Genomic DNA, 12808 nt, shown 5'->3' on the forward strand with positions numbered 1-12808 from the left:
CAGTCTGGAGAGAACAAGAGCTTGTACCAGTAGTTGTGTGGCATGATCTGATAGGAAGGGTCTAATCTTCCTAATGTTGAATAGTGCAAATCTGCAGGACCGGGTTGTTGCAGTAATGTGGTCAGTGAATTTTAGCTGATCATCAATCACAACCCCAAGGTTCCTGGCTGTCCTGGACGGAGTTATGGTTGATGATCCTAGCTGAATGGAGAGATTGTGATGCAGTGCTGGTTTGGCTGAGACCACAAGCAGTTCTGTCTTTGCAAGGTTGAGTTGCAGGTGATGTTCCTTCATCCATGCTGAAATGTCTGTTAGGCAGGCAGCGATACGAACACCAACCGATGGATCATCAGGTTGAAATGAGAAGTAGAGTTGAGTGTCGTCGGCATAGCAGTGATAGGAAAAGCCATGTTTCTGAATGACCGATCCCAATGATGACATGTAGATGGAGAAGAGAAGTGGTCCAAGCACTGAGCCCTGGGGAACACCAGTGGCTAGATGATGTGGCTTAGACACTTCACCACTCCATGACACCCTGAAGGACCTACCTGAGAGGTAAGACTTGAACCACTGGAGAGCGGTTCCTGAGATGCCCATCTTCATGAGAGTTGACAGGAGGATCTAGTGATTAACTGTGTCAAAAGCAGCAGACAAATCCAGTAAGATAAGTACTGTGGATTTGGAGGCTGCTCTTGCCTGTCTCAGTGCCTCCGTAACTGAGAGCAGGGCAGTTTCAGTTGAGTGGCCGCTTTTGAAACCGGATTGGTTGATGTCCAGGAGATTGTTCTGTTCAAGAAACGTAGAGAGCTGATTAGACACAGCCCTCTCAAGTGTCTTTGCAATGAAAGTTAGAAGGGATACCGGCCTGTAGTTTTCTAAAAGTGCTGGGTTTAGAGAGGGTTTTTTAAGCATTGGGGTTACCCGAGCAATAGGGGGAAACACTTCAAATCCACGAACGCAAGGCAAGTCTGACAAGATGGCGCCGCCGTGCTCGGTCGCCGTTCAGGTCGCTCCGCTAAGACTTTGCTTTTATTTATTATTCTACTCTCTTTTACTCTCTATTTTTTCCAACGGATCATCTGCTTTGATCTGTTACGACAGCAAAACACTTCTGGAAATTGGTTACCGCTACACTGACCTGTTTCAGGACACTTTCTCCAATCTTCCATCTGAGATTCGCCGGGACGCCGAGTTGAACAATGGCCACTCGAGTCGACGGCGAAGATTCAAAAAACACCGCGGGAAACGCGCTGGGATCCGCAACAGACTGAGAAAAAGAGCATTCAGTCCTCCTCTCCCGAGCATTTTGCTCGCAAATGTCCAATCCTTGGAGAATAAGATGGACGATCTTAGAGCCAGGATAAGTTTTCAACGGGACATGAGAGACTGCAACATCTATTGTCTGTCCGAAACATGGCTCACGCCAGCGGTCCCGGATACAGCCGTGACGCCGTCCGAGAACTTCTCTGTTTTTCGGATGGACAGAACAGCCGAGACCGGGAAATCTAAAGGCGGTGGAGTGTGTTTCATGATAAACAAGAAATGGTGCGATCCTAGGAACATCTCCATTCTTTCGCGATCCTGCTCGCCTCACTTGGAACATTTAACTCTCATGTGCCGGCCTTTCTACCTGCCGAGGGAGTTTTCCTCGGTCATCTCCACTGCCGTTTATATTCCACCACAAGCAGACACGGGGCTGGCTTTATCTGCCCTCCATGATGTGACCAGCGGCTTCATAAACAAACACCCCGACGCTGCTTTCATCGTCGCGGGTGATTTTAACAAAGCAAACCTAAAGAAAGTATTGCCAAACTTTCACCAGCATGTCTCCTGTCCCACACGAGGAGCAAACACACTGGATCATTGCTACTCTCCGTTTAAGAACGCCTACAAAGCTCGTTCACAGCCAGCTTTTGGCAAATCGGACCATGCCGCCATTTTCCTCACACCGGAATATAAACAAAGGCTCGTTCAAGAGCCCCCGGTGAGGAGGGAAGTCAAACGCTGGTCATCCCATTCAGTGATCACGCTACAGGCAGCTCTTGATGACGTCGACTGGGACATGTTCCGCGCGAGTTCTGAAGACGTCAGCGAGTTCACAGATGTGGCGCTCTGCTTTATTAACACACTGACAGAGCAAGCCACACAAACAATAACTATAACGTCCTTCCCTAATCAGAAACCGTGGGTGGACAGTTCAATTCGCACTGCAGTAAACTCGCGCACCACCGCTTACAATGCCGGTCTCCTAACGGGGGATATGAGGGAGTACAAAGCTTCATGTTACGCCCTCCGGCGCTGGTGAACGAGTTAAACTCTTTCTACGCTCGCTTTGATGGTAATCGCGGCAGCGCGACTCCGGCGAGTGACGCGTCAGAGAGAGTCCCTCAGAGCAGCAACGGTCACGTGATCTCTGTCTCGGAGGACGAGGTTCGGAGGGCACTCAAACGTGTGGATGTCAGGAAAGCTGCTGGGCCGGATGGTATTTCAGGTCGTGTTCTGCGGTCCTGTGCTGATCAGCTCGCAGGGCTCTTTACATCCATATTCAACGAGTCCCTTGCTACATCTGTTGTCCCCACCTCCTTCAAACGATCCTCCATCATCCCTGTACCTAAGATCAGTAAACCCTCTTGCCTAAATGACTATCGTCCAGTGGCTCTCACATCTTTAGTCATGAAGGTCTTTGAGAGACTCATTAAAAACAACATTTGCTCCTCCATTCCTGACACTTTGGACCCTCTTCAGTTTGCCTATCGTCCCAATAGATCGACTGAAGATGCCATTTCTCACGTCCTTCACTCCTGCCTCACTCACATCGACAGCAAAAGTGGGAACTATGTCAGGCTGCTATTTATTGACTATAGCTCAGCCTTTAACACCATAGTTCCCATTAAGCTAACACACAAACTCCTGGATCTAGGCCTGAATTCTTCTCTCTGCCTCTGGATTGAAGATTTCCTCACTGGCAGACCCCAGGCGGTGAGAGTAGGCCAGTTCACCTCCACCTCCATCACCCTGAGTGTTGGAGCTCCACAGGGCTGTGTGCTGAGTCCCCTGCTCTACTCTCTCTACACCCATGACTGTTTGTCCACACACAGCTCCACCTCGATCATCAAGTTTGCTGATGATACTGTTGTCCTGGGTCTCATCTCCAACAACAATGAGACGGCATACTTGGACGAAGTGGAGCAACTGACATCATGGTGCCAGGACAACTGTCTCTCTCTGAATGTTAACAAGACCAAAGAACTGATTGTGGACTTCAGGAAGAGACAGCATCGGTCATACTCCCCTCTCATGATCAGCGGGACACCGGTAGAGAGAGTGAGCAGCTTCAAATACCTGGGTGTGAACATCTCCGAGGATCTGACCTGGACTACACACATCCAGACACAGGTGAAAAAAGCCAGGCAAAGACTGTACCACCTGCGCCAGCTGAGGAAATTCAGGGTTTCACCAGCCATCCTGAAAACTTTCTATCGAGGGGCGATAGAAAGTGTCCTGACTCAGTGCATCACAGCGTGGTACGGGAACAGCACCAGTCACGACTGCAAAGCCCTGCAAAGAGTGGTGCGCTTATCCGAGCGCATCTCAGGCTCAGCTCTCCCGCCTCTGCAGGACATCTACACCAAACGCTGCAGAGGTAGAGCTACTAAAATCATCAGAGACATTAATCACCCTGCAAACTCTCACTTCACCCTGCTGCCATCTGGTAAGCGCTTCCGTAGCCTGATGGCAAAGACTGAAAGACTCAGGAGGAGTTTCTTCCCCCAGGCCATCAGACTCCTGAACTCAGTCACGTGACTTCACTTCACCCCGCACACGCATAAACATACAGTTTTTTAACATTAACATCCACATACTGCCATTGCACTGCACTTTACGTTCCTATTGTTACTGCGTAACAACCTGTAATAAACCTTGCACATTATACTTCTTTATATATACATATTATATATTTTATGTTAACCACTTATTTTTAAGTCTACAGTTTATCTCACTTATCATATCCACATATTTTTTATATTTTTTTTATTTTTTATATTTTTTTTTTATCTTATTTCCTATTTTTATCTTTTACTTGATTTATTTATAATTCTACTTATGTTAATACTTTTTATTCTAATTTTATTCTATTTCTATTTAATTTCTTGTAACTGTTATTTGCACTGTCCATGGAGCGGACCTGTTTACATTTCACTGCCAGTTGTATATTGTGTATATAACTGTGTATGTGACAAATAAAACTCTTGAATCTTGAATCTTGAATCAAGTGGACTTTGACCTCAATAACAAAACTACGTCTGGGAAATAATAAGGTGAAGCTTGAGCCAAAGACTAACAAACAAAGTTCAGACAAGACTAGGGTGACATAATAATCAGGGCTCGCCATTTGCGGGTGTATTTCGGCTGTGGCGTGTAACACAGTCACTCACACTAGCCACTTTGACGGTTGAACTTATTATAGTCTTCTCAAAAGACATCTGTTATAATCGCGTTGCGCATTATAACCAATCACACGTGTTTCTATTGAGTTTATGAATGCAATATCTAATAATCAGAGGCGTTCAGATTAGCTGGAGTTTTGTTCAGAGCGCGCTCTCACTCACTGAAATCTGCACTCAAAGCAGAGATGAACGTGCAATGTAAGCAGGAGATTCATTCATCATACCATGGTTGACTGTTTTTGTTCTATTTCAGCAGCGAAAATAGTTTCAAACAAACACAACAGAACCACAGCGCATCTGATGTGACTGGCATAAAGTTGGCTTGATGTGCGTAATTCGCGAATTTAGGGACCGTCTCTAAAGTTACATACAACATTGATATACACGTTTCTAACTTCAAGAGCATTTGAAGAGAATGACTTAGTCATAAAACTGACTGTAAAGTGTTCATCTAGGTGTCAGGTATGATGCACACCTTTTGGATTTTTGATATTTAATAAAATAAACTGTCAAATCATGTGAAAATATGTATATGCATTATTTCACTAGGATACTGTTTGGTCTCATATACAAAATATGCTAGATTTAAATGCGTCATAGCTGATAGAACACTGATGAGAATATTGCTTGAGAATATATTTACAGAGATAATATTAGAGATTATATTTACACCAAATTATTATTATTTTTCTTTCCAGACATGCAACTATTAGTGTTTCTCTGTCTAGATTAAGGAGCGTTACACATAACCTTATCAGAGCTAAATAGGCCTATTTGAAGACCTGTCATGGTATACATTTCATGTAGACTTGATTTGGGTGTGTACAATGCTCATATACATATTACCAACAACAAAATTAGTTTTCTGTTCTTTTTGAACACTTTCATCTCATTTGAACAAAACCGTGATAATATTGATAACCGTGATAATTTGGGTCACTATAATCGTGATGTGAAATTTCCATACCGTTTTATCCCTAGTCAGAGATTGCAGATTCTACCTGATCTAAAAAGCTTTTGCATCCATCTAAAAAACACTATGAACAGAAGTACATTAAAACGTAGATAAATCGTCTCGTCAACTTACAAGTCTCCTCGCCTTCCATTGTTAATTGCGCTCATTTCTGTTGCGTGTCCTCAAACTGGCAACCCGCGTGAGTGTCGAGTCTGAGGAGGAGGGGGCGAGGAAAACAATTTGAATTTGGACTGCAGTACCCATTTCAACCCCTAGCTTTCATTCTTACATACAGCACCTTTAATCTACAAAGGTCATATTTTATCGGTTTGCAATTAAATGCGATGAGATAATCGAGTGATGAGATACACGAGCAAAGGATTTAAACCGATTCTTTTTAGTTAATCAAAAACATACAGCGTGATCAGTATAGTCCGATTCATGAACAAATGACTCTTATGAGTTGGTCCTTGTATTAAATCATTCAGAACATCTCACAAACCTTCTGTACTCTTTCACAGAAGTTTATGTAAAAAATGTAAAAAAAAAAAAAATTGTAAAAAGTGCTCCTGAGTTATAATTATGAGTTTTTTTGGGTTGTGTTTATTATATTTGTTACATTTGGGCATTGTTGATCATTTTCCAACTTAATATTTTCATAATGTCCCATATAAGAAGATTTAATGTATGATTTAGAGCTGAGAAAATTTATTTTTAATATGCGAGCATTTATACAGAAATATTCCCAAATGAATCAGAATCTAATTGGAATTGAATTGGAAAATCTGTATCCATACCCAGTCCTTCAGATTTAAAAAAAATTACATCTGAGAGGACAGGGTTATAAAAAGGAGGAAAAAACAAGGAAATTACATTGCTCGTGCCATACAGTTCAGCTGCAAACCCTTACCAAGTGTAAATGAGTCCCCTGAGAGTAAATATCTCACTCTAGCAGCTCTGCTTCCATTACTGTTATTAGAACTCTATGAGTACATGTTAGCCATACAGAGAAAGGACCGTGAGGATCGAGCAATGCCTTGTTAACAATGAAATTTAAGAGTAGAGAACACCCTAGAGACTTGCAAATTATATGATGCATGCCAGTGAATTTAATTACCAAGTCTAGAAACATTATACTGCCAAATCTACAGATTTGACAGACAGAGTCCTTTTTGTGTCAGGAACATGTCTCTAGCAAAGGGCACTTGGGCTAAATTGTTAAGTGCAAATATTCTGGTCAGTTGAGGACAGTGGATCTGCCCTTTATAGATTCTTTCCTGGATGCCTCGAAGGAATAATGCAGCATTCCGGTGATAACAAGGGGAGGTTAACGATTAAAGTGTGGTCAATTGTGCAGTCACCATCTGTGTCTAACTAGGCATGCAGCCTCTGTTATCATTGTGAGAAATCAGTGTGTGTGTGTTTAGACAGACTAGGTAAAGGGAGATTACCGAAGGTAGGGGGCAGCAACGCTTCAGTAGATGTAAATAGTCCAAGACACCTGCTTTGTTTTTTATACACACTGCTACACATGCACATACAGACAACCCCACACACATGCTGCCAAGAGAGCTGTGTTGACACCATAAAGCCAGAGAACAGGTTTAAACAACCACCAGTGATGCTGTTAATCACAGTCAATCTCCTGTGCACCACGCTTCACTAAGCCCGAAGAACGTCTAGTGTCCTCAGTCCCTCGGCACCCGTAACATCTGCCTACTCCCTCCATGTAGCACTCATGAAAAGCACACAGTACATACTCCTCACCCCACTCTATAATAGCAACCTTTGTTCATTCTTCCTCAAAATGTAGAATTACTAAAGGATTTGTGGAAACATCCTTTCAGCCAAGGTTGATTCACCCTGACAGTGTGCTCTGGAGAATCTCTTATTTCCATTACAGTTGCAGCCTTACTTTGTATTTGCATAAATATGAGGGGTTGAAAATCTGGGATATTTAAACTAGGTAAGTTTCAGGATTGAAATAAATTGAAAGTTGAATGAAGATGTAAATGCTGAAAATGAATAATAAATATTGCACTATTTATAGGCCACTAATCAAAAAATCAGTCAGCAAATTAATTTGTAACTCTTAAGACCCCAAAATCGAAGAACAAACTGATATGATGTCATTGCGAACAAAATAGGCCAAAATGAACTTCGTTTAGAGTTCAAAACAGCTTGCCAAATAAAATTTTCCAGAAAAGCACCTTTGTACTACCATTGGTCCGTGGCAATTAGGTAGGCGTGTGCTGAAGCTCCGCCTTCTTTAATGTGGAAATCTATTTTGGTTAAAAAAAAATGTGTTCAGTCCATCAAGGTTAGACAGCCACAAGAGAAAACATGAACACACTGGAGAGCTGCTTTTTAGTAGAAAATTAAGATGTATTTCTGATGAAACAAGACACTGACACTGTTTTTCATGTTTCATACTGTAAAGCTGCTTGATTTTAAGCAAACTATTGTATAAAGTGCTATATAAATAAACTTGACGTGACTTTACTGGAGTGCCGAATTGCAGAGCTTGTGCAGACAGATCCACGTTGCTATGATCAGATGCTTTTCTTAAGAACATACCAAAATGTAAATTGCATTTTTCGCCAAATTCTAATGCTGATAATCTTCAGATCCACAGCTAAAGTCATATTTGAACCTGTTTGTATTATAAATGCGATCAGATAACCACAAAAATAATGGCCAGGAAGCACAGCTTTTTATTGAGCTGTCCTTACAATCTGCATGCAATAAGACAACGCAACCAGGAGAGATTCACAAACAAATTATTATTTTTGTTAGTGAATCAAAACTGTGTGAATAGTGTAATCCAATTAATGGGCAAATCATTCTTTTAAAACATTATTTTTAGTGAACCAAAAACACAGCACGACCAGTGTAGTCCGTTTCACGAACAAATTTTGTTGTTGTTAAAGGTAGGGTAGGTAAGAATGATCTAAAACACTTTTGTCCAAATTTGTTTAAACTTTCTTTATATGTCAATACATAATTAAAATGTAAGTACTCTGAAAAAGAGAGTATAAATATCGAGTGACTCTAGACTTTTTAATCTGCAATAAACACCGCTCATTATTTTCGTTCGGGCCGAAACAAATGATTGGCTTGGGCGACTGTCACTCTCTCTCGCTACCATGGCTACCACCGCTTTTGCTCCAGGATCTGCCCACATGCGCGCACCCCAGTGTTGCCAAGTCGGCTACTTCAACACTGTTGCCGCGGGCTGTTTTTCATGACCGTGGGTTGAAGCGACCCCAATTATGTGATATTTTGCCCCGGGATTTGCGAATTTTAGCAGGCAGCCCTACCAAAAAGACACATATTTTACCCCCCAAACGCGATTTTTACCGGAGAAACACGATTGGGCTTGTTTTGGGCTAGTTTTGAGTAGCAATTGGGCGGATTTTGTTGTGAAAACATGGCAACCCTGGCGCAGCCGTTTGATTTGAGTTCAAGAGGCTGTATTTCAGCTGGACAGGTAATCTTTCATTTTGATTATACATTTTTTTGGTTTATGTTTTCATGAAGCATGTCTCACTAACACACGTAGCTGCCTAATATAACTAACATAACATTACTTAGCATAAAGTTACAATGTTATACACTTAGCGAACCATTAGTAGAGATGATAAATACTCAATATGCCTAGCTCAAGTTGATCGCTGTCGTGTTGAATTTCGCAACATGTAACTTTAGATAACAAAATGCATGTGTAAAAGCTAGTACACCGCATCCAGGAACTTTTTTTAGAACTAAGTTAGCTTTAGCCACTACCCTCTGTCTAAACTCTTTTATCATGTTCACCGGGAACTTTACCTGCACGTTTATTTCGGCCCTTGGTTTGTTTTTATATACTCTACCAATGTTTATGTTGATGTTTTTATCTTGTATCTGTGTGTGTCGTAGACACTGTGTTGTGTGTGTATTTTAAACTTTACCAGTATCGTTATTCTAGCTTGATAGTGAGTACTAAAAGACATCTTATTTGTTTATATTCATAATGATAAAGTAAGATTTTTTATTACATGTGATTCTGACATGATGTCCCTACATGCACTTCTTCTCCGCTCGCCTCAGGTTAATAATGCGTCTTTCAGCTGAGCTGATCGTGGTCGGCGTAGCGCGTTCATGTGTTTTGGGGGCGTGGCTTTGGAAAGAGCCCAGAAGGGAGAAGGTGGAGTGAATGGAAATAATAAGCTGTCTTTAAAACAGTCGTGAGAGGTCTACAGACACTACATTTGTATACTTTCTTTTTCTGAGTACTTACATTTTAATTATGTATTGATATATAAAGAAAGTTTAAACAAATTTGGAAAAAAAGTTTTTTAACCAAATTCTACCTACCCTACCTTTAATTTTACATATTGTTTTAATAATAATAGATTTACACAAGAAATGCAACTTAAAGTTTACTTCAGTTGTTATAGAGGGTGTTTATTTTATTTGTTAAACAATTAGCGATTACTTAGCCTAGAAATCTAGACGCACCCTTGCGGCAGCAAATCTAATCTGCCGTGAGTGTAGTCTAGCAACTCTTGGTAGACCTGCGAGCTGGAAAAACCAAACTCTGGTCAGGCAAATCACATCGTGTATAGAATCGGTGGGCGGGCTTAACATAATGACGGCACGTCACGGCAGATTTGCAGCGGTTCCACATGCTACTTGTAAACAAAGAAGCTGATGAACAGTGGTCTTTCGAATCGGCTTTGGCCGCGATTCTGGAAGACTTGGAGTTAAGCTTTTCTTTGAGAAAAGGACAAAGAACGGCACTGAAGTCATTCTTAAGAAAAGAAGATGTGTTCGGAGTTTTGCCGACCGGATATTAAGTTTAAAGGGGTCATATAATGCCATTTTTGTACAAGTTAATATGATTCTTTAGTGTCTAAATGAAAAGTTTGTAATATACTTTCATTAAAAATTCTCATTAGTATTGTAAGAAAACACTAATTTTACCTGGTCAAAAACAGCTCTGTTTTCAGCAAGACATTTCAATGCTTGTGACTTTAAATGATAATGAGCTTTGCTCACCCCGCCCCTCTGCTCTGTGGGGCGTTCGGTTCGACAGCACCACAACACACGTGGAGTGTTGCCTTGACAACAGTTGAGGGTATATTTTCGAGAAATAATGGCAACGGGAGACTCTCAGGACACATCTGAGCAACCTTATCATTTTGAACCGGAGTCACACCAGGAACAAGATGACGAACCCAACGAAGTTCAAACAGGACGTTTCTGAATGGTTGGTTAACGTCATGTCACTTTGATCTATCTTTGTACTGGCAGAGTAGTAGTGAGATACGAATGCTATGTGTTTACTGATGTATACGTTAGTTCACTGACTGATTGATGTTATGTTATAAGATTTTTTTTTTTGACATTACTTCTTAATCAGTAACAGACACCGTTATAAACCATCTAAGTTACAAAAGTAAGCTTAGTGTAGTGTTAACTTTAACTTTATCACCCGCGTACACAGTTTGTAATAACAACCATAACGCGTTGTTCATTATAAACATGGGATTATGAATTATATTGAGAACGTCATACACAGAAAGCATGCCGTAATGTAACTTACCCTGTAAACTTTAGCCTCATTCATCGTGAAGCGTGCAAGCGATTCGCAAAGATTAATATAAAGGTTTAAAAAACGTTACACTCACATCTTCTGAAGGTGCAGCAGGAACACGATCCTTTTTTCAAGAGCAGCTTATTAGCAAAACCTACTTTATACTGACCCTCGTTTATAAAGCAGTCTGCTGAGAAATGATTCGCGCAAACATTGACGTTGATCGGGGGAATATTCCCTTCGAAAACAAAACTCAGCAGCCACTATGTCTTCAGCGGTTCGGATTTAGGAACATCAAAATGACTGCTGTGTTTGTTATTACACCCAAGAACAGAACACCACAATCGCTTAGACGCCATTCTGCTCCAGCGTATCAACAATGGCGGACTGATGACAGCTCGCTCAGGGCGGGTCTGTGTTGAAACGCTGCTATCAATCAACAATCGTGGGAGGGGTGTCCGACCGTGTAACGTCACACGGTCAGACGGCTCGATTTGAGCCAGGGGAAAACATATAAGGAGATAAAAAAAAAACACTGGATGGATTTTTATCATTATAGGATGGTTGTGTATAGGCACTGCCAACACACTTTTCCGTATAATCAACTTGTAAAAGTGCATGTACCATTATATGACCCCTTTAATAGTTTAATCTATGAACTAACGTTAGCTCAGCTTCACCTTCTTCTTTGTTCTGGTTGGTTGTGGCTCTCATGTCACCATCCAATTGCGTGCAGAGGGAATTTGAAAGACAACCGTTTATCCTGCCCCTCGGATTGAGCCCTGCTAATGGTGAGTTTCCAGACCCAACATCTTGATGTGGGTCTGGCTAGTCAGGCTAGCGATTACTGCATAGTTTTGCGAAAAATTTTTTTTTTCTAATTTTGGAATGTCCCACGTAGAAGGTTCCTTGTATAATTTAGAGCTTTCAGGAGTTTTTGAGACAGTTTCTGTGAGTAAAATGGATGATTTACACTTACATTTGAGAAATACAAGAAATTTAGCTTAGAAATCTAGACGCACCCTAGCGGCAGCAAATATAATTTGCAGCCAGGGCGTCTAGCAACTCTCCGTTGGCTTGCGAGCTGGAAAAACCAAACTCTGGTCAGGCCAATCACGTCGTGTATAGAATCGGGGGGCGGGCTTACCATAATGACGGCAGAGTTGCGGTGGCTTTTCTTTGAGAAAAGAACAAAGAACGGCACTGAAGTCATTCTTAAAAAAAGAAAGATGTGTTCTGAGTTTTGCCGACCGGATAGGGCAAAAGTTGAATCTATCAGCTAGCTCCGCTTCACCTACTCCATTGCTCTGGTTGGTTGTAGCACTATCCTATTGCGTGCAGAGGGAATTTGAAAGACAACCGTTTATCCCGCCCCTCGGATTGAGCTCTGCCAATGGTGTGTTCCCAGACCTACAAGAAATAAATGTTATATGACAAAAGAATGCAAAATATATATATTTTTTCTTGTGATCCTAGACTGTGGACACATCTAGATAAAATAAAAAAGAAGAAATATTCCAGGGTGTGATTTTAATTATAATGCTAATTGGTTTTTATACCTGTTTGAACTATAAAAGGATGGAAATTAAGTCACCTAAAGGATGGTGAGAAAATTCTTGGAGTTTATTTTATTATGCAGAGTCAGAATATATATGCAATGGGATCATACAGTCTTGAGGGATTATGCATGAACATTATGAAATTAATGAGCAGAAGGTGATCTGTTCCTGTAACAATAAGAGGAAGCCCAGCGGCCTTCAGTGAGAGCTGAGCCAATGGGAATCAAGCAGTGAAAATGACTCTTAGCTGCGGCAGGAGAAGAAATCA

Source organism: Gobio gobio, assembly GCF_949357685.1.
Source record: "Gobio gobio genome assembly, chromosome: 13".
Classification (NCBI taxonomy): domain Eukaryota; kingdom Metazoa; phylum Chordata; class Actinopteri; order Cypriniformes; family Gobionidae; genus Gobio; species Gobio gobio.